A 27,633-nucleotide genomic window follows, 5' to 3' on the forward strand; every position below is an offset into this window, starting at 1 on the left:
CCTTCACCTGATCAAACCTTATCCGTCCTTCAAGGTCCAGCTCAGATGTCCAGTGTTAAATTTCTCCCAGCCCTAGAGACAGAACAGAATTCCTTATTCTCTGCTCTGTGTTCCAGAGACGAATTGTTTAGACAGCTAGAATAGCCTTTGAAACAGTGTTATTTATTTGTTTATGTTACTTTTTTCCCTAATAGACTGTGAACTGCTGAGGGCAGGTACCAAATGTTACCCATCTTTGTATCCCTTGCACTTACCAATGCCTAGAACATTGTAGACACTCCAAAGATATTTGTTGAAATATCCTGTAGTCTTATGGGCCCATTAAGGTGTCAGGTTCACACCTAAAATCAGCAAGACCTGTTCTGATCGAAGTTGGGTGACACGCAAAGAGAAATTTGAAGACTGAATAATGTTGGTATTTACTATTCAGTTATTCAACAAGTATTTACTGGGCTTCTATGGAGTTCACTGTACTCAGGACTGAAGATACTATAATAATCATAAAAAAAAGACCAACTGGGTCCTATGTTCTCAATCTAACAGAACAACTATTATTAAGCAAATAATTGTATAATTAATCGTTATGCAATTCTAATATGCATATCAAAAGATAACTAGAGGGTGCTATGAGAGCATGTGACAGAGGGAGTTGACCTAACCTGGGGTAAGTCAAGGGAAGATTCTTCTGTGGGTAGCTGATACTTGGGCTGAGAGCAGAGGGAAGAGCAGGCATTGGCTAGGTGAAGAGGCGGGCCTGAGGAGACAGAAGGAAACAGCATATAAGGTACAAGGTACCTTAGAAAAAATATAAGAGCCCTCCAGATGCACTTGCGACACTCTTGCAACCAACTTTTTGCCTGGGAAAGCTCACCTGTATGGACTGCACCAATAGGCTTCCATGTCCTCTGACTCTTGGTTGGGTTTGGTCAACAAGAGGCACTAAAAGGAAAGCAGAGGGTTTGAGGAGAATGAATCAAAGTATTTATTCCCCAGCTTCCACCCTGGCAGGTGGCTGTGGTTGGTTGGCTTCGATCCTCTGCCAACAGCCATGATTTCTGTCAGGCAGTGAACCCCATGGATCTATTCCGTTGGCTCTGCGGTGGCTCTATCTGCTTGTCCTTTCAACCTAGAGGTGGGGAACAATTCCTGGAGTTATTGCCCCCCCCAAGACTTCACTATTTCTTATTAGTTTCTTCAGATCCTCCCGCACCCATGTAAATAGCAGCTTTATTAGACACTCGTCAAATTACCCATTTTGATTTATGCTACTTTCCTGCCAGAATGCTGACTGATAGAGAGGGCAAATAAGAGGCTAGATCACACAGAAGGTTTTTAATTATGATAAGGGGTTTAGATTTTACCCTAAGTACCTGGGAAGTCATTGAGAGGTTTTAAGCAGGTAGACGACCTGGTATGCATTGAAAAAAAATCACTTGAACAACTGCCGCATAGAGAGCGGATGGGAAGAGGCACAAGAGTAGAAGCAAGGAGGCTAGTCAGGAGGCAGTTGCAGTCATGAAGATGGAAATGATGGGCCATGATGGAATAAGTTGAGAGTGACCACAGAGATCAGGACACAGAAATAGGAGGAACTAAGGGACAACAAAAATCCAGCAAGATTTTTAACATAGTGTATGTGACTGCATGGCCTCATTGACTACAGAGTAAACCCCAGACTCCTCATTCTGGCTTCCAAGACTGGCCACCTCTGGTCCCTGAACCCCCTTCTTCCCTTCATACACATTCTATGGCCCAGATGAAGTCACCTCCCAACCAATCACAATGTACCTTGCACCTGGTGTACTCTTTCTGTCATGTTCTTGCTCTTCCCCAAATCCTACCCATCCTCCAAGGCCCAGCTCCAAAGGTATTAATTAATTACAGCTAACAGTCTCTTGGAGCTTACTCCCTTTTGGTCACTGTGTTAAAAGCATTAGTTCACGTAATCCACCTATCTATGAAGCAGGGCTTTCATTCACCCCTTTTACAGATGAGGAGTCTGAGGCTCAGAGAAATTAAGTGCGCACAGTCCTACCATGTTGGACTTGAACCCAGGCCTGGATGATTTCAAAATCCTGTGTTTGATTCCAACCTAAAAATGTTTCTCAAATTAAAATAATTAACTTTATTTATGACTCACTAAATGACAGGCAGTGTGCCGTGCACTCCCTTGAATTGTTTTACTTGATGCTTATAATAACCCTACCAGTTAAGAACCAGTTTTAATGTCATCTTCAGAGTATGAGAAACTAAAGCAGAGAAAGTAAGAAACTTGCTTAAATGCAACCTTCTCCACAAAAACTTGCCAGATACCCCCCCCACTCTTGAAAATCATTCCTCCCTCCTCTGAAATTTGAGTCACCACAATAACATCACCCCTCCACTCCATTTACTGCTGCTTAGCATGTGTCATCTTTTTTTATAATAAACTACTAGGGCAACCCGGGTCTGATTCACTGTCAATTCCCCCAAAGCACCTGCCCATAGTTACCCCATTTCCTAACAGCTCCTTGCTCCAAGGAAGCACTTGTAAAAATATTTAACAAGTGAACACTGGGATGCCTACCGCATACCAACAGGGAACTCAGACAGTGCTGGGAGATGACAGTCTTCACTGGCATTTGTTTAGGCCCCACTGCCAGACCCTCCAGCCAGGGTACTGCCAGCTATCTACCAGCCACCAGACTTTCTGAATCACATTTGCCTTAAAAACAGGGACTATGTAGACTGCAGAACAGCGCAAAAGAAATTAGATTTTTGTTTATTGTAACTGGCTTGTTGGGTAGTAAAACTAATCATACTGGTGGAGGACTATGAGTTTTGAAAGCCGTCACATTCAGTTCTGCTTTCTACTGCTCCCAACCCTAAGTCCAGTAATGACTTAACTTATCTGAGCTACAGACCCCTTATCTATAAAATAACAGTTGTAAGAACTGTGTGCATGGGACCGTTGTGAGGAAAGTTAAGTGAGATGAAATACATAAGCAAAGCCACTCTAGTAAGGTGACTGAGTGGTAAATGGTAGTTATAATTAAGTGTGAGAGTAGCGTGTTCCACTCACTACATTTTAGGAGGGTCATTGCCAAACAGTAAATTTAAGAGAGGACAAGAAATGTGTCCCCCATGCTACCTAAGGGGCTAAAGGAGTTTGGCCTGTGAAGACTTAGAGAATGCCCAAGATACATTTTTGAAAATCTGAAGTTTACGTATGGGAGAGAGAACAGGCTTTTCTGTTGCTCCAAAGCTGAAATAGGACCAACATGATAAAGTCTCACCATTATGATAAAGTGACAAATACTGACTTAATATAAGAGAAACCTTTCTAACAACTGGGTTATCCAACAATGGACTGGAAAACTAATGGGAGTTTGCTCATTGGACGTGCTCAGGCAAAGCCTGGAAGGTATGTCAGAGATGCTAAAGGCAGCATGCTTCCACCTGGGAAGATGGCCTCAGCGGCAAGGGAGTTTCATTCCAATGCAAAAATTCTGTTATTCTATTATCCAGAAACTCAAATATGCATTGGAAATTTGGGTAGGGAACGATTTAAGGATTCTGTCCACTAGATTGTTAATTCTGGAGTGACACAAATTAATCTATTAGCTGCAATGATTTAGTTCTACCCACAGCCTCGTGGGCTCCTATCCCTGAATACCTACAAAGATGAGTCAGGGCTGTCATCTTGGCATCTCTCCAGACAATAGACTCATAGTTTCCTGAAGTTAGATGGGACCTGTGAGGTATTCTGATCCAGTTTCAGATCAGATACCTTTGATCAAGAGAGTAATCTCCCATTCCTTAATCAATTTGCAGTGCACAAAGAAAAACAATCCTAAACACATAAGCTGATTCCCATGAAAACTCAAATTTCAGGCACCACCACACCGAGTATAAACTCTCTTTAACCCATTCATTCATAAAACATTTATTTAATCCCTGTTCTGGGCAGGACCAAGGCCAAGTATGACTGGATATTCAAAATGAAATATTTTCAGATCCTGCCCTTTAGAATTTCATGGAGATGAGATATGTACATAAATTAGTACATTAAAAAGTGGAAAGTAGGGGTTGTGGTAAGAGTGATCCAAATAGAATGATCTGGAGTGTATGGAGGGAAAATGGCTCCCTTCAGCTTAGGTGATAGGAAGAAACTCTCCTGAAGTGTGTGGATCAGGTCATGAAGCGCAGGAGTTGGCAAAGATGGGAAGGATATTTCGACAGAGGAACCAAAGGGAATAAAGCATGGAGGTGGAGAAATGTATGTGTTTGTATTAAGTAGTTCAGTTAAGATAGGAGAGGAAAATGGGAATGAAATCAAATCACCAAGGATCTGGATTCTATTGTGGACAATAGCATGCCTTTGAACACCTTGAGCAGGGAGCACATATGCATTTGCTACTGTCTATATTACTCATTTGATCCTTGTAGCAACCCTATGAGCAGGAATTACCATAGCCCCATTTTACAGATAAAGCTCACACTCATCCTCATGCCAAGGATTTATCATAATGACTTGAAAACATAACAAATCCATTAAGCCAAATCCCAAATTAAAGAGCGGAATTATTTTATAGAGAACAATTTCTCGGCCATATGTTTGAAATCTAGATTAGGTAAAGGATCATGGTGCACACATTTCAACTAACAATGGGGTTGGTGTATGTGAAAAGGAGACCATAGTCCTTGAGTAGGTCTCCTTAGGACAGACAGACATCTTACTTCAACACCAACTAGTGCCCCATGTCTCTGTTCTAAGGTGGTCCAGATCAAATGATCAAAGGTCTCTTCCTCTTTTCCTAAAAGATCAGGTGAACAGACCAGTCAAAGTCTTGTTAGGTATCAGTTCCAAGAATAAAATTGGTCATTAATGGTTTTCACCACCATATTTTGTAAGAGATTCAAGCTAATTTTACCTTCAGACCATCTATGTTAGGCATATAATCAATAAGAAGCAAGTTAACCAAAATGTTTACATTTAACATTTTGTGAGTTACTTCAGGGAACTTTTTTTTTAATGTTTATTTATTTGTTAGAGAGAGCAAGTGGGGAAGGGGCAGAGGTTCTGAGGTAGGCTCTGCGCTGATAGCAGCAAGCCTGATGCAGGGCTCAGACTCAAACCGTGAGATAATGACCTGAGCCAAAGTTGGATGCTCAACCAACTGAGCCACCCAGGTGCCCCTACCTCAGGGAACTTTAAATATAAAGACCAATCTCCTGGGCCATTCAGAATTCACGTCTAGATAGTCTCACGCCACAACCCATGGGTATGTGCTCAATTAATTCACATTTCTATCACCCAAGATTCTGGTGGAACCTAAATGAAAATTGAGTGTGTGAGTGGCTTGCATCAGTTGAATTAAATGGGGCTCCCAGGAAATGAAGTCCATCGGTGTCAATGAATAGAACTTAGGCACATGCAGGCATGGATAGTGGGCATCATGGTAAGTGGGATGATGAGTGTGAGGACCCACAAGGCCAAATCACAATAGGGAAGGGAATTGTGGGGCCCCCAGGAGAAAATCCACTATAAGAAAAAAGACTGGCTTGGTATGTTGAACTTGGCAACAGAACTTGAGCTGAGAAAGAAAAAAGGGTTTTCAGGTACAGCAGGGAAGCTGTTACTTGAACCTACCTCTACTCAGTATCCTACCCTGGAGGAAATACATAACAATCAAAGAGCTGTGGCATGAACCTACCTACCTTGCTATGAGACCCCTCTAATAGAACCTAACTCCAAGGAGAAGTCATTTCCCATCCATCCATCTTTTTTTTTTATTTGGGGGGGGGGAGTCGCAGAGAGAGAGGGAGAGAGAATCCCAAGCAGGCTCCGCCCCACCAGCACAGAGCCTGACACCAGGCTCAGTCGCACCAACAGTGAGATCATGACCATAGCCAAAATCAAGAGTCAGGTGCTTAACAGACTGAGCCACCCAGACACCACCGCCCCCCCCCCCAACTCCATCCCTCTTTGAGTGAAATGGTGAGTGCATGCCCTGAGCTAGAGAGCAATGGTGGCAAGGTTCTGTTGTGACCAGCTGGGATAGCTGGCAGAGTACCCAGAGCAGGCAGTAGAGGCAACAACCCTAGGAAGTCATGGAGCCGGCCTGGGGAAGGTAAAATCTTATGGCAAACCATAAGAGACTCTTAAATACAGAGAACAAACTGAGGGTTGATGGAGGGGAGGGTTGGGGGCGGGGTGTTAAATGGGTAATGGGCATTAAGGAGGGCACTTTTTGGGATGAGCACTGGATGTCATATGTAAGCAATGGATCACTGGGTTCTATGTTAACTAACTTGAGGATAAATAAATAAGTACATAAATAAATAAATAGAGTGAGACACTTAACTGACTGAGCCACCCAGGCACCCCAAGTCTTATTTCTTTTTATTTTGGTGTAGTCCCAATAATTTGTTTTTACTTTTGTTTCCCTTGCCTCAGGAGACATATCTAGTAAGAAGTTGCTATGGCTGATGTCAAAAAGGTTACTTCCTGTGTTCTCTACTTCGATTTTAATGTTTTCCTGTCTCACATTTAGATCTTTCATCCATTTTGAATTTATTTTTGTGTATAAGAAAGTGGTCCAGTTTCATTCTTTTGCATGTTCCTGTCCAATTTTCCCAACATCATTGTTGAAGAGACTGTCTTTTTTTCCACTGGATATTCTTTCCTGCTTTGTCGAAGATTAATTGACCATATAGTTGTGGGTTCATTTCTGGGTTTTCTGTACTGTTCCATTGATCTATGTGTCTGTTTTTGTGCCAGTACCATAGTGTCTTGATCACTACAGCTTTGTAATATAACTTGAAGTCCAGAATTGTGATGCCTCCAGATCTGCTTTTCTTTCTCAAGATTGGTTTGGCTATTTGTGTCTTTTGTGATTCCATACAAATTTTAGGATTGTTTATTCTAGCTCTGTGGGAAAATATTGTTGATATTTTAATAGGGATTGCATTAAATGTGTAGATTGCTTTAGGTAGTGTAGATGTTGTAACAATATTTGTTCTTCCAGTCCATGAGCGTGGAATGTCTTTCCATTTCTTTGTGGCATTTTCAATCTCTTTCATCAGTGCTTTATAGTTTTCAGAGTATAGATCTTTTACCTCTTTGGTTAGGTTTATTCCTTGGTATCTTATGGTTTTGGTGCAATTGTAAATGGGATTGATTCTTTCATTTCTCTTCCTGCTGCTTCATCATTGATGTATAGAAATGCAACTGATTTCTGTATGTTGATTTTGTATCCTGCAACTTTGCTGAATTCTTAGCAATTTTTTGGTGGAGTCTTTTGGGTTTTGGGTGGAATCCAATTTTTTGGGTGGAGTGTTGAGCAACTTTGCTGAAAATCTTAGCAATTTTTTGGTGGAGTCTTTTGGGTTTTCTATTTAGAGTATCAAGCCATCTGCAAATAGTGAAAGTTTGACTTCTTCCTTGCTGATTTGGATGCCTTTTATTTCTTTGTGTTGTCTGATTGCTGAGGCTAAGAGTTCCAGTACTATGTTAAATAACAGTGGTGAGAGTGGGCATCCCTATATAGTTCCTGACCATAGAGGAAAAGCTCTCAGTTTTTCCCCATCAAGGATGATATTAGCTGTGGGTTTTTCGTATACAGCCTTTTTTATATTGAGATGTGTTCCCTCTAGCCCTACTTTGTTGGGGGTTTTTATCATGAATGGATGTTGTACTTTGTCAAATGCTTCTTCTGCATCTATTGAAAGGATCATAGGGTTCTTATCCTTTCTTTTGTTAATGTGGTATATCACATTGATTGATTTGTGAATATTGAACCACCCTTGCAGCCCAGGAATAAATTCCACTTAATCATGGTGAATGCTTCTTTTAATGTACTGTTGGATTCAATTTGTTAGTATTTTATTGAGAATTTTTGTATCCATGTTCATCAGGGACATTAGCCTGTAGTTCTCTTTTTTAGTGGAGTCTTTGGTTTTGCCATCAAGGTAATGCTGGCCTCATAGAATGAATTTGGAAGTTTTCCTTCCTTTTCTATATTTTGTAATAGTTTGAGAAGAATGGGTATTAAATCTTTAAATGTTTGGTAGAGTTTGCCTATGAAGCCATCTGAGTTTCTTTATGTTTATTATTAATTGATTTATATATTTGGGTGCTTTCAAGCTGGGGGCATATTTACGATTGTCAGATCTTCTTGATGGCTAGACCCCTTAATTATGATAGAATGTCCTACTTCATCTCTTAATACAGTCTTTATTTTAAAATCTAGTTTATCTGCTATAAGGATTGCTACTCCAGCTTTCTTTTGATGTCCATTTGCATGATAAATGTTTCTGCATCCCTTCACTCTCAATCTGCAGGTGTCTTTAGGTCTAAAATGAGTCTCTTGTAGCTAGCATATAGATGGGACTTGTTAGGTTTTTTTGTTTTTTGTTTTTTTATTCATTCTGACACCTTATGTCTTGATTGGAGTGTTTAGTCCATTTACAGTGAGAATGATTATTGATAGATATGTATTTATTGCCATTTTATTACTTGTTTTATGGTTGTTTCTGGAGATTTTTTCTGTTCATTTCTTGTCTTTTGTCATTTTTGGTCTTTCCTTTCCACTTAGAGTCCCCTTTAATATTTCTTGCAGGGCTGGTTTAGTAGTCACAAACTCCTTTAGTTTTTGTTTGTCTGGAAAACTCTTTATCTCTCCTCCTATCCTGCCGGAGTCCAGCTCCAGCAGATCTAGGGGTTCCCAAAGGATGAATGACATCGGCGAAAAAGTGAAAAAATAAAAAATAAAAACGGACACAGACAACAGCAGTGTGTTGAACTGGCCACTTTATTGTGGCAAACGTGGCATTACTTTTGTTAGCAATTTCCTTGTAGTGTACGTCATCTGTGTTTTCTAGCATTACCTAATTCTAAAAATGTTCCTATGTATAATCACCCTTTAAGGAATAACATGGTTATTTTCTCATAACGTTTCCTCCTGCCCTTTGCTTATTGATTAATTTCTTACATTATTTTCAATATGTATCTACGTTTATCTATAATCTATAAAACATTTGCTTTGCTGTTTTCATGAAAGGTCATCTATCTCTCAACACCTCAAGTGGAACAGTTATAGGGACACGACCTCTTAGTTGTTTCTCTGAACCATTTATGGCTTGAGGAACAAAAGTGTTCGCCTCAGTCCAAGGAGCCAGGAGGGGGCCAAGAGGGCCTTAGAAACCTACACCTTATACATTCTCAGAGAGGCAATGCACCTAGGAACTAATGAACCATTCTGTACCTTAACCGACTAGGTTCAGTCATCATCTGGAATGCCTCCTGGGGGCCAAGTGGGCCTAGGGGTTGGAGTAACTTGTGCCCATAGATACACTCCTTTGTTGCCAGAGTGGGGCTTTCAAATCTATCAGTTCCTTCCTTGGCTGAGAAATATATGAGGGTATCCTTCCTTTAGGTAGAGGAGTCTTTATAGGGGGTGGCAAAGGCTAAATGTAGGGCTGCACAATTTCCTTGTGGAACCTTATTTCTTTCCCCAATAGTTCTTTTCCCAGGGGGCCTGTCCAGGGCAATTCCCCAACAGACAATTCCCCAGGTACTTTTATTAAGGCCAAATTACATAAAAGCAGGAGTACAAGAAGCTTCACTGTCGGTGGGCTGCCCTGCAGTCCCAATCCATCCACCGCCCGGGCCCTGCCATCAAGCTGGTTGGATAGCTCACCTTCCAGCACTATCCCGAATGAGTCTTGCTGGATAGAGAATTCTTGGCTGTAGATTATTCCCATTCAACATGTTGAATAAACTCTGGCTTGCCAAGTTTCTGTTGAGAGATCTGCAGTTAGCCTCATGGGTCTTCCCGTGTAAGTTATGGAACTCTTTTGTCTTGCTGCTTTTAGGATTTTTTTCTTTACTGCTGTATTTTGCAAATTTAATTACAGTATGTCTGGATATTGGCCTGCTTTTGTTGATTTTGATGGGAGTTCTCTGTGCCTCATGGAGCTGGATGTCTGTTTTCTTCCCCAGATCAGGGAAGTTTTCAGTTATTATTTCCTCAAATTTTCTGTTTCTTTTTCTCTCTCTTCTTCTGGGACTCCTATGATATAAACATTACTACATTTGATGGAGTCATTGAGTTCCCTAAGTCTATTCTCATATTCTATCATTCTTCTTTCTCTCTTTTGTTCAGCTTCCTTATTTTCCATTATTTTGTCTTCTATATCACTTATTCATTCCTCTACTTCTTCCAGTCTGCTGTTCATTACATCCAGTCTGTTTCATAATCAGTTATTATATTTTTCATTTCTGACTGCTTATTTTTTAACTCATTCACCTTTGTGGTAAGGGTGTCCCTGAAGTCTTCATGCTTTTTTCAAGCCCAGCAAGCATCTTTATGGTTGTTGCCTTAAATTCTCCATCAGGCATATTACTTATATCTGTTTCTATTACATCTCTGGCCATGCCCTTTTCTTAATTGTTTCATTTGGGATAAATTCCTCCATCTTGTCATTTTGTCTACATCCCTGTATTCTTCTGTGTATTAGAAAAGCTTGTTCTATTTCCTTCTCCTGAGAGTAATGGCTTTATGAAGAAGATGCCATATAACAGTCGGGGCCTGGAGCTTCAGAGAGTGTCTCTGGTGTGTGCTGCATATACTCTGCTGCTATGTTTTAGCTGCTCTATCCTTTAGGCCAATCATCTCCAGAGACTCTCCTTGCTTACTGTGGGCACTGTTTGGACATTGGTCCAAGGGTGGCAAGTTTTAACTGGATGTGCTCTGGTTTGCTTGTTAAATGAGACCTGATGCTACTTCAACTAGAACTGAAGGCTTGCAGAACTCTCTGGTTGGAAGACATGGTTCATGCAGGGGTTTCTGCTGGGTTTCTAGAGAAGGGTCCCCCTGCGCTAGGATTGAGGCAAGTTTGGCCAAGAAGGGCAGTCACACCATAGCGCAGGGGCATGGGATTTGCATCAAGCAGGTTAGGCAGCCAGCGTCCAGGCAAACCACTCTCAGCAGGTGGTTCTGCATCTATGCCAAGGGATAGGAGGAGGGCAATGGTGCCCACAGGCTCTTTTGTCCCCAGAGAGGTGTCTCTGTGAATACCACCTCTCATAGATGCACTCCAAGAAGAGTGAACAGTCTTCCCACTGTGTGCCCTAGGCGATCCTCAGATTTCTGCCTCCTTGCCACCTGCCCCAGTTGCTTGCCTACTTTCTCTCCAGAAGTAGGGCAGCACCCTGGCTCTATCCCAGCCAAGCTCACCAACCTTTAAAATTCCAGTCTTGGGATGTCTGGGTGGCTCAGTCAATTAAGCATCCAACTCTTGATTTCAGTTCAGGTCATGATCTCACAGTCGCAAGATCGAGCCCCACGTGGAGCCCCACGCTGAGCAAGGAGCTGGCTTGGGGTTTTCACTCTCTGTCTCTGCCTGTCACCTGCCCCTGTGAACTTTCTCCCACCTCCCCCCCAAAATAAATAAATAAAACATTCTTTAAAAACCTCCAGTCTTAAAGTCCCACTGGTTGCAAAACCCACGAAAATCAACCTCTCTTGTTTTCCCAGCCAGTGGCTTCAGGGAAGTGTTTTCCTTATGGATTCCCCTGTGCACTCCTCTCTTTCTTTCTGCTTTTCTCCACCACCAAAGCTCCCTCCCCACTGCAGGACCTGTGATTTATTTTTCCCCTAAACTAAGTCTCCACACTTCCTACCTTCCTCAGTGTGACCTCTTTTCTCCCTCTAGTTGTGCAGTTTGTTCTGCCAGTCCTCAGGTCGATTTCTTGGGTATTCAGAATGATTTTATAGTTATCTAGTTGTGTTCAAGGGACTAAACAAGCCTAGGGTCTTCCTACTACACTGCCACCTTACCTCCCTTCCTATCATGTTACTCTTTGGTAACCTTTGGGGACCTACATTTTTCACTCCATATATTATTGCTAAGATTCATCCATATTCTTATGTGTAACTGTGAGTCATTTTGAATGCCATATAATAGTACATTATGTGAATAAACCATAAACTATGTATTCATTCTCAAGTTCATGGTCATTTGGGTTTTTTCCAGCTTTCTGTTATGAATATTCTTATACACGTTTCCTGATATATCTTTGAAAGAGTTTCTTTTGTACATTCAATATTTTAATTAAAGTTTCAATTAGAAATAACTACTGATTGTATCAAAACCTTTTCTTGGCATTTACTGATGACTTCATAGTTTTTCCTTAATTTGTTGCTGTAGGGAATTATACTGTTGGATTTCCTAATGGCAAAATTTTCTGGCATAACTTAGTGTCTATTATTCTTTCAACACCATTACTAGACTTATTACATTCTGTGAGTCCAGTTTATTGAGGCATAATTTGGATATAGTAAAATTCATCCTACCGAAGTATACAATTTGATGAGTTTTGACAAATATCTTCAGTCACATAACCACCACCACAATCAACATAGAAACATTTCCATCACACAAAAGTATTTCCTTATGCCCTTTTGCAGTCAGTCTTCTGTCCCACCCAAATCCCTGGCAACCACTGGTCTGATTTCCATCCTTCTAGTTTCACCTTTTCCAGAATGTCGTGTTGTAAATAAAGTTCATACAACATGTAGGCTTTTGTGAATGGTTTTATCACTTGACATAATGTTTTTGAAATTCATCCATGATGCTGCATATATCAGTAGTTTGTTTCTTTGCTACTATTCATCTCTAGGTGTACCACAATTTGTTTATCCACTCACTAATGGATGGACTTTTAGGTTTTTGTTTTCAGTTTTTGACTACTAGGAATATATCTGCTATAAAAATTTGCGTATGCCTTTGTGTGAACAAATGCTTTCATTCCTTGAGTAAATACGTAAGTGTGAGTTTTATGGGTCATGTGACAACTGTATTTTAACAATCTAAAACTGCCAAACCCTTTCCCAAAATCCCTGCACTATTTTGCATTCCCAGCAGAAAGGTATGAGAGTTCCAGTGGCTCTACATCTTTGGCAGCATTTGGTATCGTCAGTGGTCTGTTTGACTTTTTGTTATTGAGCTATAAGAGTTATTCATATATTCTGAATACAGGTCCATTATTAGGTATATATGTTGCAAATATTTTTTCTCCCTGCACGTGCCTTGCTTTTCATTGATTTAATGTTGTCTCTCAGAGGGCAGAAGTTTTCTATGTTGACAAAACACATTTTAATTTTTCAGTTCATTTCAATTTTTTCTTTTATGATTCATGTTTTTTAAATGTCCTGTTTATGCAATCTTTGCTTAACCCACCATTACAAAGATTTTTCCCTGTATATCTATGCTTTCTTCTAGAGGTTTTATAGCTTTAGCTCTTACATTTATGTTGATAATGTGTTTCAATTTAGTATGTTTATAGATGTGAGGTAAGGGCCAAGACTTTATTGTTACTGTTGTTAGTCTTTTGTTTCTGCTTTCACATAGACTTCCAACTGCTTCGGCCCCATTTATTTAAAAGTCTCTCCTTTCTCCATTGAATTTCCTTTGCACCTGTGTCAAAATTCAATTGATCATAAATATGTTTGGGTCTATTTCTGGAGTCTCTATTCTATTCCATTGTTCTGTAAGACTATTCTTTTGCCATTATCACACTTTCTTAATAAGTGGTAAATCTAAAATTAGGTACTGTGAGTCCTCAACTTTGTTCTTATTTTTCAGATGGGCTTGCTAAATTTTTATTTAGAATCATTTCATGTATATGCATAAGTTGAACTACAGAAACATTTTGTGCTATATTTATCAGATTTTAGTATTAAAGTTATGCTTGTTTCATAATATTATTGAGGAACTTTCCATACCTTTCTAGAGAATTAAATAATTTGGTTAACCTATTAAAGAGATTAAATTAACTCTTGCTTGAAAGTTAGATGGAATTCAGTTGCAAAACTAAACTATTTCAATAAGTATTTTTCCTTAAAGGAAGAATTTAATAATTTTTTTCATTTCTTCTATAGGTTTTGGCTTTCTGTCTCTTCTTGTACCAATTTTGCTCACTTATATTTTGCCAGAAAATCATTCATATTGTTTAGACATTCAGATTTACTGAAATTTATCAATTTATAATTTATTAACACAATTTGAATTTATGAATGATCTTATAAACATAGGAAACTGAGGTACAGAGAGATCAAGTAACATGCCCAAGGTCACACAGCTAATAAGCAGTAGAGGCAGGATTTGAACCCAAGGCATCCAAGCACTTGCACTTAACCACTAGAAACCCAGGGAATACTGATACAGAGAGACCTTTAAATTCTGCAAATCATCTGATAGTCTTTCATGATACCCTTAGGGACAAGATGAAGAAATGTCAGCTACAAATTTTTGCCAAACAGCCTTACTCATTAGCTCTCCTTTACAAATCCAGCAAGAAAGAAAATAAATGGCTTGACATAGAGATCCAGAGACGTGGAGGAGAACATAAAATATGGTTCCTAAATTTGCAAATGAAGGGAAAGTGCATCTGCTAGCTTAATGGCAAGACGGAATTAAAGAAATCTTCTCCGCTGCATTCTAATTGATCACACAGGTGTAAACTGAACAGATTTTAGGCCCCACAAGAACAAAGACCAAATATATATATATATATATTTTTTTTTTTTAATGTTTATTTATTTTTGAGACAGAGACAGAGCATGAATGGGGGAGGGGCAGAGAGAGAGGGAGACACAGAATCGGAAGCAGGCTCCAGGCTCTGAGCCATCAGCCCAGAGCCCGACACGGGGCTCGAACTCACGGACCGTGAGATCGTGACGTGAGCCAAAGTCAGACACTCAACCGACTGAGCCACCCAGGCACCCCGAAGACCAAATATATTTTTACTCATCCATGTACACAAAGCTCCCAGCAGAACTGTAACTGCTTAGTAAATATTTTTTTTAATATCTATTGAAAGAAAAATATATGACTGCACTGCAACAAGTGCACAAGTTTAGAATGAAGGCGACATGGTTAAACGTTGAGACAAGTAGGGGAAAAGTTCCCGTTTGCCACAAGCTCCCTGTGAATCAGCGATGCAATGGGCAGGATGTGGCCTGAGAAAACTTAAAACTAGATGTGGTTCTAAGGCAAGTCACTGAAACTCACAGCAAAACAAAGTTGATAATAATTCAAAAGATTATTTGAAGGGTAAGATCATTCGTATGAGAAAGAAAAATTGTTGCACACAACAAATATCCATTATCAAATATTATTGTAATTAAATTATAAATCCCTACAGCAAATTAAGAATCACCTTGAGCTTCTCTATAATTTATCAATTTTTTGAGATGAAGATTAAGAGAGATAGATATGAAGTGTCTCACGGGATGTCTGGAGCCTATTAAACATTTTATAAATCATCACATAAATGGATTATCCTTTCAAACACAGGAGACTGTACGTATGAGTATATGCATAACCACATATACATATATAATCACATATATGGAAGTATTTATGTCAAACTGTAAAGAAGTTTCCCCTAGTTATTGCTACCATTATCACTATTCTGGATACAGGAGACACAATGAAGAATTAGATGGACAAAATACCACCCTTGATTTTTGGTTATTTACTCCTCTCCCATGTACAAGAATCACTTTTTTATTATAAAAGGAAAACCAAACTATAAAGACAATAAAGAGATAGCAGTTGCCAGGGATTGGGGTGGGGGTGGATAGTTGGAACATGGGATTTTTAGGACAGTGAATTACATCATCATTTGGCAAAACCTATAGAATGTACAACACAAAGAGTGGATTCTAATGTAAACTGTGGATTTAAGTTACTAATAATGTATCAATATTGCTTCATCAATTGCAACAAATGTGAGATTGTGAGGGGGAAAAAAACTGAGATTTGTGGAGAGGCTTGAGGAAGGGAAGGAAGAGAAAGGTTTAAGCCAAGTGTTCCAAGAAAGAGTAGACCAAGTTTAATTCCATCTCAGTCATTAACTACTAATTGGGCAAATGATTAAATCTCTCAGAAGCAGTTTCTGCTTTCATAAATTGAAGGTTCTTTTCCTGCAGGTTCATTGTGAGGACCAGATTTAAAAAGTGTAAAGTGCCTCCCCTAAGAGACTGTGGGTACTTAATACATTTTAACTCTTCCTGAAAGGAAAGGTGTCCTAAACCAGTGCTTTTCAAATGCTAATGTACAGATGAATCACTGGGGTGTCTTGCTGGATGCAGACTCGGATTCTGTACTCCAGAGAGTCTGTGCTTCTGCATTGCTGACAAGCTCCAGATGATGCTGATGCTGGTTGAAAGTCCTAGAGTTTTCCAACAGTGGGAATCTTTGACAGGGAGTATTTAAGAATCAATTTAACAACTGATATCTATTTTCAGGAGAATTGTGACTCAGAACTACACGGAATTTGCAAGATGGAAGAAATAGCTATCCCTTAGAGGATGAAACTTGAATCTAAAATTAACTGAACAAGGTCAATGTTGCACCAGATGAAATTTAATTAACAGTCGGTTGTGGTTGCTATCCAGGGAAGCCAAACCTCAGATGGATACAAAATTGTGCATAAAGAAGAAAGTAAAAGATCCAGTGGTCGAGTCCTCTCACTGATCTCCTTCCCAAAGGCCCACCCAAAATATCCATCAATAGAAACACCTCCTATGAAAAAATCAAGGCATTTAGAGGAAACAAATTGCAGTAATCTACATGTGTCTTTCCCCCAGATGCAGTGTCTCCCAGCTTCAGCCAATCAGAAGCAACACCTAGACCGTTCGCTCCCACCCCTGGGGTTTCAGAGAGTTCATGGAAAGTGGGAGATGCCCAAGCATCTGTTATTTCTAGAACAGAAATACGTGGTGGTTTGAGGGGCACCTGGGTGGCTCAGTCAGTTAAGCGTCCAGCTCTTGATTTCAGCTCAGGTCATGATCTCCCAGTTCGTGAGTTCGAGCCCCGCATCAGACTGCGCTGACAGCACAGAGCCTGCTTGGAATTCTGTCTCCCTCTCTCTCTGCCCCTCCCCCACTTGCTCTCTGTCTCTCTCCAAATAAATAAAAATAAATTTAAAAAAAAATAAAAAATAAAAAAGTTTGAGAAACCTTGCCTTACTGCATTCATCTCCTTAGACTTCCCAGCAGAGAGGACTTGGTTGAACGTGGTGGGCAGAGGTTCAGTTGTGAGTAGAGCAATTTACTCACCCTATTTGAGCCTGACTTTTGTCATCTGTAAACCAAGAATCACAATACCATCTATGTAAAGTGTAAGGTCGCTATAGAGACTAGATAAAGTAATGGATGTAATGGCCACTTGTAATCTGAATACAAATGCATTCCTTGTGTCAAATCTTCACTAAACAAAGCCATTAAGATGCCCCTTGGGCTTTTTAGTCTGAGATTTTACCCATTTAGCAAGGAGGAGTTGGTAAACCAAACTTCAAGTTGACAGAAAACCTTGCTATAAGCACACCTTTGCTTTTCTTGTTTGGGCCACCTGGGAAAAGAATGCAACCTTCCAGATCTGCTATCTCATCTGTAAAACTTAGGACGGTAACTCCTTGCTCCCCTCTCAGAGAGGTGGGGTTGCTTCATAAATGATGAAATCTGAAAGTGTCTTGGAAACCATAAAACTCCACACACATTGTTGATGCCTGCCTGTGCAAGAGCTAGAAAGGGCAAGGCATCAGTTTTCAGACCCAGTAATATCCCACTCCTACCTCACCTGAACCCTACCCCCAAAAGGTATAATCTGCTGACAGGAGAGCCTGAGTCTGAGGCATGACTCCATCAGCAATTCAAGGAAGGCAAGAGTACTCAGTTTCTGGGGTAATTGCCAGTTCCCTGGCGTGGTTAGGGGGTACTGCTCAGCAAGCAAAGAGGTTGGCCCACCATCTGCGTGCCTGGCATATTTGCAGTTTCCCAAGTTTAGTGATGGGTAGCGTGCCACACGTTCTCCCCACTGCTGCTGGTGGCAACTGTCATTATACATTGTATTTCAAGAGTGGAATTGTAGATTATGTGCCTTAGAAGAACTGGGTTCAGATATCTGCAGAGTCAAGCACAGACTGATTAAGGGATTAGGAATGGAGAAAGGCTTTACAGGATAAAACTGTTCACATGGTTTAAAGTGGAAAAGTGAGAACAGCTGACTGGGAAATAAAAACCGTCACTCAGAGATGGGAATCCGGGTGGGGAGACGCAAGATAGGGCACAGGTGATGAGGGAGCATAAGGTAAGCTGAGGGCAAAGCACAAAGTAGCACATCACCACCACCACCCCCAGGTGGAATATGTGTGACATTCCTCAGGCACTCCTGGCTGCCCAAGAACAAAGGAAGGGACAGAAAACAAATGGTTAAACTGATAGAACCTCCATCAGTTTACAAGTATCTTTAGTAATATTACAAGAAAAGGGCAAATTTATCAATGGCCTAGTCTCCAGGAACGCCTACTGTCTTAAGGGTAATGCGTTACTAGAAGGAAAAACAACCTTAGCTTGACAATACCAAGGTCTCCAGTAACCTGTGAGTCTCCTTTAGCATGTGGAAATCCCTTTAAGAAACTTCCTCTCGACTTTACCTCCCCTAACTCCACAGTATATAAGCAGTCACTCTTCACAACCCCAGTGCAGCTCTTTCTGCCCATGGGTCTCGTCCCCATACTTTAACCGCCTTTTTATACCAAAGACATTTTCAAGAATTCTTGGCCGTCAGCCCTGAACCCCACCGTCACTCCAAAACCCCATCATTTGGCACCTAAACCGTGGGACTTCAAGTCTTTTCAACTGGACTCTGAGCCAGTGCAAACTTGGTGAGTACTTTCTCTTTTCTTCCTTTACTCTCGTTTCAGGGGCTTTTCGAGAAGTATGGTCTTATTGGAACACTTTCACGTCGATTACTCAGGCTGCAATCCTCTAACCCGTGGCTACCCTACAGGGAGGAAGAAGCCTGCCTTTTGGCCGGAAGTTAGTACCCTGGCTGGAATGGTAATAAGACCCAGAAACTTTCTGCCTTCTCTTTATTCCTATCCTTATACAAAGGATAAGGGTCTCTGGGTGTGAGACCTCCACTGAAAGCCAGCTGAAACCCAGTACCCTATTGAATTAAAACCCAACCAGGGACTATTTCCTAGGGAAATTGGCTATAAAGACTGTATGTGTTGGAATGTTGCTTAGATCATGATGGATTTCTAGCTTTATTGTTTTGTCACTGTCCTCTACTAACTACTTAAATTACAAAATTGGGTAATCCCTCCCACCCCTTGTAAAGCTTTTCCACTGTTTTCATGTGTTAAAAACAGTGCTTTCTTCACAGCCTTCTCAGCAAAGCAAACTAGGTCCGTACGCTGGCACCCACCTGTAGCCTAGGATGCACTTGGGAAGGGGGGGAACGCTAGCGTCCCTCCTACAGGGGCCGTTAAGCAGCTGATCAGTGATCATAGCGATTTCATTGGAGGGATGCCTCAGGTCGCTTTAACACCTCAGGAACCTCTGACATATTCTGCTTGTGGGACGCCACCTAGTAGTCAGGGGCTTGGGGGGAATTTTCATGGTAATGGACCTTCTCCACTTTCTGTCTCTCAGAGGAGCATGGGAGCTTCTCTTCATCCCCAAGGGCTCTCCCTTGGGATGCCTTTTTAACCCACTGGAAACCATTCAGATTGCAAAATTTAGAAAAGGGCTGATTTCCTCTAACACTGCATGGCCTCAGTAAACAGGGCGAATGGACAGAGGTACCCTAGGTCCAGACCTTCACGGCTCTAAATCAGGACCCAGACCAAAAGGCCTCTTGCAGAAGGTGTTTGCCCAAATGTGTTTGACTAGTAAACTCCCCCCTAATATATTGGATGTCTAAATAGGCCTCTAAATAAATCCAAGTTGCTGGAGGAAACACAGGCCATCCCTGACAAAGGGGATGCTACCTCTGTTCCTCTTCCTAGTAGATGTGAGGGCCTATGCATCATTCATTTCCCAGGTTAATGGCTATGATAATTGGAACCAACTGTGCTTAGTCTACCTCAGGACAGGGACTTTAAGGAATATTCCCAAGCAGCTGCCAAAACTCCCTTTGTTTCAGGGAAATCCCATGTCTTCTCCAGCCTGACATAGTCTCCACATTTCCATTTTGGTGGAAAAAAAAAAAATACCAGGGGTGCCTGGATGGTTTAGTCAGTTAGGTGACCGGCTTCAGCTCAGGTCATGATCTCACAATTCATGGGTTTGAGCACGGTGTTGGGCTCGGCGCTGACACCTTAGATCCTGGAGCCTGCTGCGGATTCTGTCTCCCTCTCTCTCTGCCCCTCCCCTGCTCATGCTTTGTCTCTCTCTCAAAAATAAATAAACATTAAAAAAGAAAAAAGAAAACATGGCATCTGCTCCTCTGTTTGAGTTGACAAGGGTTTTTTTTTACTATTGTTATTTATTTATTTTTGAGAGATAGAGAGTGAGTGGGAGAAGGGAAAGGGAGGGAGAGAGAATCCCAAGCAGGCTCTCACTGTCAGCACAGAGTCCGATGTGGGACTTGAACTCACAAACCATGATATAATGACTCAAGCTGAAACCAAGAGTTGACCCTTAACTGACTGAGCCATCAAGGCGCTCCCCTCCCCCACCTCAGCTGACCAGGTTTAGAACCGGGAACTGCGTAATACCCCCGATTTCGAATCCGAGAGACCACCAAGGAGCCGATACTGATGCAAACGCACGAGGGTTTATTTGCAAGCTGGAGCTTGGGCCCAAGTATATCCGACACAGCAGGGACTTGGACCCCTAGGTTAAGAGGCGTAGCAGTTTTATAGGGGCCAGTGGCTAATGAGATTGTAACACACACAGAAAGTTGCATAGTCCTGTCAGTCCACACGCAGGTGGCCAATTGAATTACAATTTACCCTATAGTAACTGTTTGAACTAGCCTATCACTCTGGTCAGAATTGGCGCGCAAGTGTGGTGGGCAAAAGGCGGGGTTTTCATTCTTTGGCGGTTAGGGGTTCCGTATTGACTAGGGTGGGGGAGTGTCTTAAGCAATAAGTAGGTCATGTGGGGGTTATACATGAGATGGTGGGTGTAGCACAAAATGGAGTTAGTCTTGCTCTGCTTGTCCAGGGGTAGGGGGTTTTTATTAAATTCCTTGGGTCCCACAAACTGGTTCTCTGCCTCCTAGCACTTGACCTCTTTTGCCTTCCCCTCCCCGCCTCCTGTTTCTGTACCACCTTGGGTGCGGTCTACAGAACTGGCTTCTACACCATCTTTGGTGTCTCTGACACCTCCACCCACCCTCACTGTCAAGGAGCTAAGAGCACCCCCTTGGACCGCCCACTTCCGATTCCCCACTGGTGTTCCAGGTAAAAACTAATGGGAACAATCGATTGACTTTTAAGTGGATGCAGGTGGATCATATTCGATGTTTAAGCTAGTTTAAATTTGTTGGTTTGAGGTAGACCTGTTCATCAGCATTAAATAAACTTTTTACTCTATCTAGGTTTGCTGAATGTCAAATAAGCTCATGTTCTCTCTGCTCCAATTTGTAGGCAAAAAGATGATGGTTCATTTTGTATGTCTCAAAGTTTTCATGGGTAATTGTGAAGATAACTTTCAGTCTTTGATAATCTAAAACTTTGAAGTTTTGCTTGCGTGATAAATGGGATTGAATTCGTTGGACATCTATGTCTTCAAATCAAATGGAATGCTAAAGGATTGGTTACTGAACGTAGGTTTGCACTTTTCTTATTGTAGAGAAACGAAGGATATTCGGATCTGTTGGAAAAACCTGCTTTGTGCTCAATTAACTCATAAATTTGCCATCAAAAAATTCTGGTGCAACAATTCACAATTGGTTACTACTTAGTTTTCACTGGAGACTAAGGTTTCTAAGAGTTAAAATTCTGCTAAATGTAGTTAAGACTGATGGAAATGAGAAAAGCAATTCTGTATATTAAAAAACAAAACAAGGAAGGAGATGTGTAAGAAAGATACAAGGAATGGAAATAAATTTTTACTAAAGGGAAAAGAAAGTAATTTTGTCCCTAAATGAGCCTGGTTACTTGGAGAGAAATGGCTTGGGCCAAAATTTGAAAGCAAAGGAAAGTTGTAGAAGGTTCATGAAGGGAAATCTTTGGAAAGGAATTTTATGTGTGGTCAGGATGGACTAAGGTTGAAATGTATGGATTTTAAAAGTATACTGGGATAGGTATCATTTTCTCTCTGTTCAAAATACAAAGTTTTCTTGGATTGTTCTGCTCTCGATAAGTGTAAACAAAGGTCTTTTCTCTTTTGTCTGCCCACAAAGCCAAAGCTTATGTTTTGTCTTTTTCAGGTGTTTGATTACTTCATTAAAATTTCTCAATATTAAAGGAGCTTCGCTTTGCTAACAACCATATAACCCTACATATTTGCCTTTGGGATCTCTTATTGCCATCTTGGTGAAGTAAGTTAGTTTTAAGTTACGTAATGATCTGTAAACCTATTTAGGATGTGCTTTATAACTTTCTAAGGTTTTAACAAACTTCCAAGACTTAAATTGTAAATGAAGTCTTTTTGACCATTTAGGCCTTTTTGTTTGGTATGCTAAGTTACTTGGAAAAGCACTGTCAAAGAATGGTAAACCTTAGGTTGTATTGTAGGGGTAAATGCTAGAACTGCTCAAATACATATGCAATACCTAAAGTTTTAATGTTTTGGTGTAAGGTCATCACTTGATATTCTGATAATTGAAGTATTCTGTATCACAGAAATAGCTGGATTACCTCGTCAGTTGCACCATAATGAACTCTCATCAGATTGTTAACCATGCCCGTTTCTGAGATTTTGTCATTTATAATTCTGATGCTTTTACAAAACATGTTTTATCTTCAAGGAGATTTATAAAAAGGACATTTAGGACAAATACAGGTATTTAACATCCCTAAAATCCTAAAACTAGAATGGGCAAGACTTTTTAGAACTAAAAAAGCTGCATTCAAACTGAACAAGAATTAGGAACATGGGACCAAATGAACCAAGGAAAAGAAGTTTTTTGTGACCCTTGTTTTAAAGTATTGCTGGTTTCCTAATGCTTGCTCTTTCAGATTAAGGAAACATTCTCCTAAGATATCTATGATATACAAAAATGTGGTAAAGTATTCATTTGTAAACCTGAAACATTTAACAAACTTCTTTCTACCTCAATGCTCTGAAATTCAAAAGCTCTCAGTATTCTTTCTTTCATGGAAATTACAGTTACTTGCATAAGTTCAGTAAGAGTCTTCTCCTTTATAACAGGACACCATTGGAAATCCTGGTTATTTCAGCAAAGCTTTGGCTAGAATGTTCTATTTGAGAGCAACATGCATAGACTCGGATATGACCATACAGCTCTGAGGAACTAAGGTTGACTATACGAAACATGGAGCCATAAAGCCACTTGGAAATGTTGGCCTGATACCTTGCTTACCAAGTTCCCGGAGGCCTTACCAGGTGAGTGAGGAATGTCACTTCCTGGAAGGCACAGGAACTTCAGGATATCTTGAGGACCTCCTCAAGAGGAATTCATCCAAATCAACAAGTATTGCAGGGATGCCTGATGGCAAGTGCTTGGCTTGGCTTCTGGCCTGGAGAGGCTACTAAACGTTCAATCTTGAGATTCCTTATAAAAAGTTCCAGCAAAGCAAATTATAAAAGATCTATATAACCAATCACTGTTCTTGATGAACTTATATAAATAGGCTAAGTTAAAATTGTACTTGTTTTACAAACAAATTAGTCTTGATTTGGCTATCTCAAAAATAGGGATGATTCTAGAGAGGAAAACTATGCCTCAATAATACACCTTTATGGATACTAAATTCTAGTTCTGATTGTCTTTAAATGTTGTTGTTTGCCTAAGCTGAACAACTTGAGGTAGATTTCAGAAAAATTGTCACAATATTTCATGTATAGACCATCCTCTGCGTATATAAAAAGCCTTTCTCACTGTAGAGACCTATCAATAGATAAAGGCTATAGTGCTTTATTATTCACTTGAGGCCAGGTTCACTCATAAATCTCTAAGTGAATATGCAAACCATATCCTCCCTACACCTGATCTGCCAGTTACTAGAAACCCACCCCATATCAACCCAGGAGATGTGGTTTAATGAAGGTCTAATACAGCAGGGGATTTAACTCCAAAATGGAAGGGCCCCTACCGGCTCGTATTATGTACTGTCCACTGCAGTAAAATTACAGGGGCACTCTTCATGGGCTCCTATATGTAGAATAAAACCTCTACCTCCTTCACAGGAGCGAACTAATGCGCCTTCTCATTCCTGTAAGCCTATAGAAGACCTCAAACTTCCCTTCAAACAAAATTGATGGTCGTACCTTTCTTTTTCATTCTTTTTCCCAATTTATACTAACAATTCTTTCTTAACAGCGGGACATTCAAAAGGATCACCACAGACATTTGAATTACAAGCCAGAAAGACCCATCTGATTCCTACTGCCTGTTCCCACTCCATCTGAGGATGCTTCAAGCCTGCCCTCTAAAAATCTTGCTGGTACCACTGGCAGACACTGGACTCCTTCACTGCAATAACTTCAAGCCAACAGACGAGCCTTTCTATTCAAGGAGGTCTGTACAACAATGTTTTCTACATTGGATTCAGCTGCCTCTGCCTTGGTCAGTCCGGGAAGGTAGAGTGGAATTACAAATGTTGACCTGTAGGTAGGGACATCTCTACACTCCTATTCAGCAGAAAGAAGCTACAGAAGATGAGACCTTCCACATTCTTTAATCCTAAAGATTTAGGGGTCAAAATTGTTCAGGGGGGATATGATGAGGGAGCATAAGGCACATATGGCTAATGGCTACCTCACTGGACAGAGCACTTCCAGATCACTTGGATTTGCCTTTGATCTTATCAAGAAGTTATCAGCATCAACCACTTTTAATAATTAAACTTGATGGCATGGGAGAAAATAATCAAAGTCCCAAGACTCTTCCTTCTCTAGCTGCCCCTAAAATGGCCCTCTGTGGCAAAGAATGATAATTGGCATCGAATGTTCATTCTCCCCCTCTTCCGTAGTAATAGCAATTTTAGCTAGACACATGGCTATCCAGAATAAATATTACATTTTCCCTTGCAGCTATCAGAAGCCATGAAACTACTTTTTGGGCAATGAGATGTAAACATCAATTCATGCAGGACCTTTCAGGGACTTTAAGAATCAGCTGGCTTCACCCTTTTATTGCCTTTTTTCCTATTGACTGGAATGAAAAACCAGGTGGCCGGAATTCTAGTCACCATCTTGTACCATGAGGTGATCTTGGAAATGGAGACCATACCATAGAAGCACTTACTTTAACAGGCCTTACTTATATTAAGTACTTACCTCCCTTAATGCTCACAACAACCCCCAGATATACACAAGGAGATTTAAAAGAAGTGATTGTCCAAGATCACAGTGCTAGGAGATGGTGAACTCAGGATTTGAACCCCAGTCTGGGTGGCTGTATAAACCGTGTCCTTTACTGGATGGATCCCCTGGGGTGAAGTCTAGGCTGCACACAGAGAGTGGGGAATGGGCACAATTCTGGTTTTACCGAGTCAGCAGAAGCTCTGAACTCTAACTCCTTACACCCTTATCCCAGCAAGGTTCAATCATTCAGGGAAAATGTGAGGGTCATCTGTGTTCACATCACTCACTCTGTAAGGCATTCTCAGAGAATGAGGCCATATCACTTAAACCCAGTTCCCTAAAATTCAACTCCCTTTTGAGGGCTTTTGTACCTGTCTGCCTGTTCTTTTTGTCCTCATTTTAGCAATCTAAGAATTTGAAAATTAGAATTTAGAATTAGGGAATTGAGAGTGCCTTTGAGTGACAGGAAGTGGGAGAAAACTTTTATTTTTAATGTTTGTTTATTTTGAGAGGGAGTTAGCAGGGTAGGGTCAGAGAAGGGAGAGAGAGAATCCCAAGGAGGCTCCATCCTCAGTGCAGAGCCTGACAGAGGGCTGGATCCCACGACCCTGAGATCATGACCTGAGCCTAAATCAAGAGTCAGTCGCTCAACTGACTGAGCTACCCACATGCCCCAAGAAGTGGGAGGAAACTTTTAAAAGAGCAATCTTGAGCCAGAAGTCAGAAGAATTTTCTTTGCATCAACTCTTTTCAGACTATGCAGAACACAAAAGGCAAAGAGTGGAACTCCACAGAGAAGTCAGGGGAAGAATATGTGACTCAAATTCAAACTCATGTTGGTGGAAATGAGAGGAACAGTGGGCTTGCGTGAGTCAAGCATCTATCTCAGCTTTATCAAGAACCTCATTGAAGGGGACAAAACAAGAAAGATCTGTGGCAGATAACCAAGTTTCCTATCCACTGGAGAATGCACAATGCAACAACAGCCTAAAACTGGAAAAAGATACCTATTCCTCCATTACCCCCTAAACTACCACTAGTCAACCTACTTCACAGAGACACTGTGTGGGCCTGGTACCATCAGTTAAAGCTGAGCACCAGGGACACACACTAAAAGCACATAAGTAACTCTATGAATATACTTACCCAAATCAGAAGAATATTCCTGTCACAGCCAAGGAGGCCAACATCTAGACAAGGTCCCATGGAAAATCAAAGGTGGACAAGGGGAAAGCTCAAAAATGTGATTTGAGGGGACTGATCCTCCAGAAGCAGGTCCTTCTTCTGAGGAGAGTGTGCCAGAGCTTTTAGAGTTACCACTCTTCTAGAGGGAGTTAATACCATTGTAGTAACCAGTCCAGCCCAGAGGCTGGGTTGGCCTCCTGGACCAGAATTGCAGCCAGGCCAGCAAGATGGAGGCAGTAGAATCATGACGAGACTTGTAGTGTCTCGTGGTGTATGGTCCATGGGAGAAGTCTCTCTGAAGACCTGGACAGTTGGGTTCACCTGCAGCTTTATGCTGGACCAGCCTGGATTCCAGAAAAAACAGGGAAAATGAGTACATGCTTTTCCTTGCCTTCCTGCAATTTGCCAATACGGTATGCACCATGTGTTCATAGGAAAAATGTGCTAATAAAAAGCCTCCTGTGAGACTAGAATATCAAGGGAAAGAGCATATTTGTGCTTACAGGTGAGGGTGGAAAGGGGACTACAGTTAGCTTCACTGACAGCCGTACTTTAGTCCCTTCAGCATAGTCCATGCTTTCTGCTTACAGGGCTGGTAGACCAGTGGGTTGCCCGTAGACCCTCCCCCCACCCCTCCAAAGGTGCCTGCTTTGGGTGGGATATGTGTGTTAGGATACAGGCAGACCCTTAGGTTTCAAAAATGGGAAAACTGGGGCACCTGGGTGAGCATCCAACTCTTGATTTCAGCTCAGGTCAGGGTTGTGGGATGGAGCCCCACATCAGGCTCTTTGCTGAGCATGGAGCCTGCTTGACATTTTCTCTCCCTGTCTCTGCCTCTACTTCTCCCTCTGCCCCTGCCTCTACCTGCCCCCCCCCACTCACACTCTCCTCTCTTAAAAAAGAACATTTCACAAGTTATCACTCATCCCAGTTAATAAACATCATTTATTAACAAAACATTAATAACATAATTTGTTAAATGAAAACCTTGTTTGTAACTACCAAATATCCACCTTTGAAGTCCCTGACAGCTTGTAAGTGAGACGGTCTTCAACTGAGCATATTACAAGGATTTGAGTAAAGAAACAGCCAGTGTTGGTTTCTGTGCATTTTCCTCTTCAGAACACAGACTACCTTAGGACTTGCTCCTTCTGGTTTTAAGTGT

Source organism: Acinonyx jubatus, chromosome D2, assembly GCF_027475565.1.
Source record: "Acinonyx jubatus isolate Ajub_Pintada_27869175 chromosome D2, VMU_Ajub_asm_v1.0, whole genome shotgun sequence".
Taxonomy (NCBI): Eukaryota; Metazoa; Chordata; class Mammalia; order Carnivora; family Felidae; genus Acinonyx; species Acinonyx jubatus.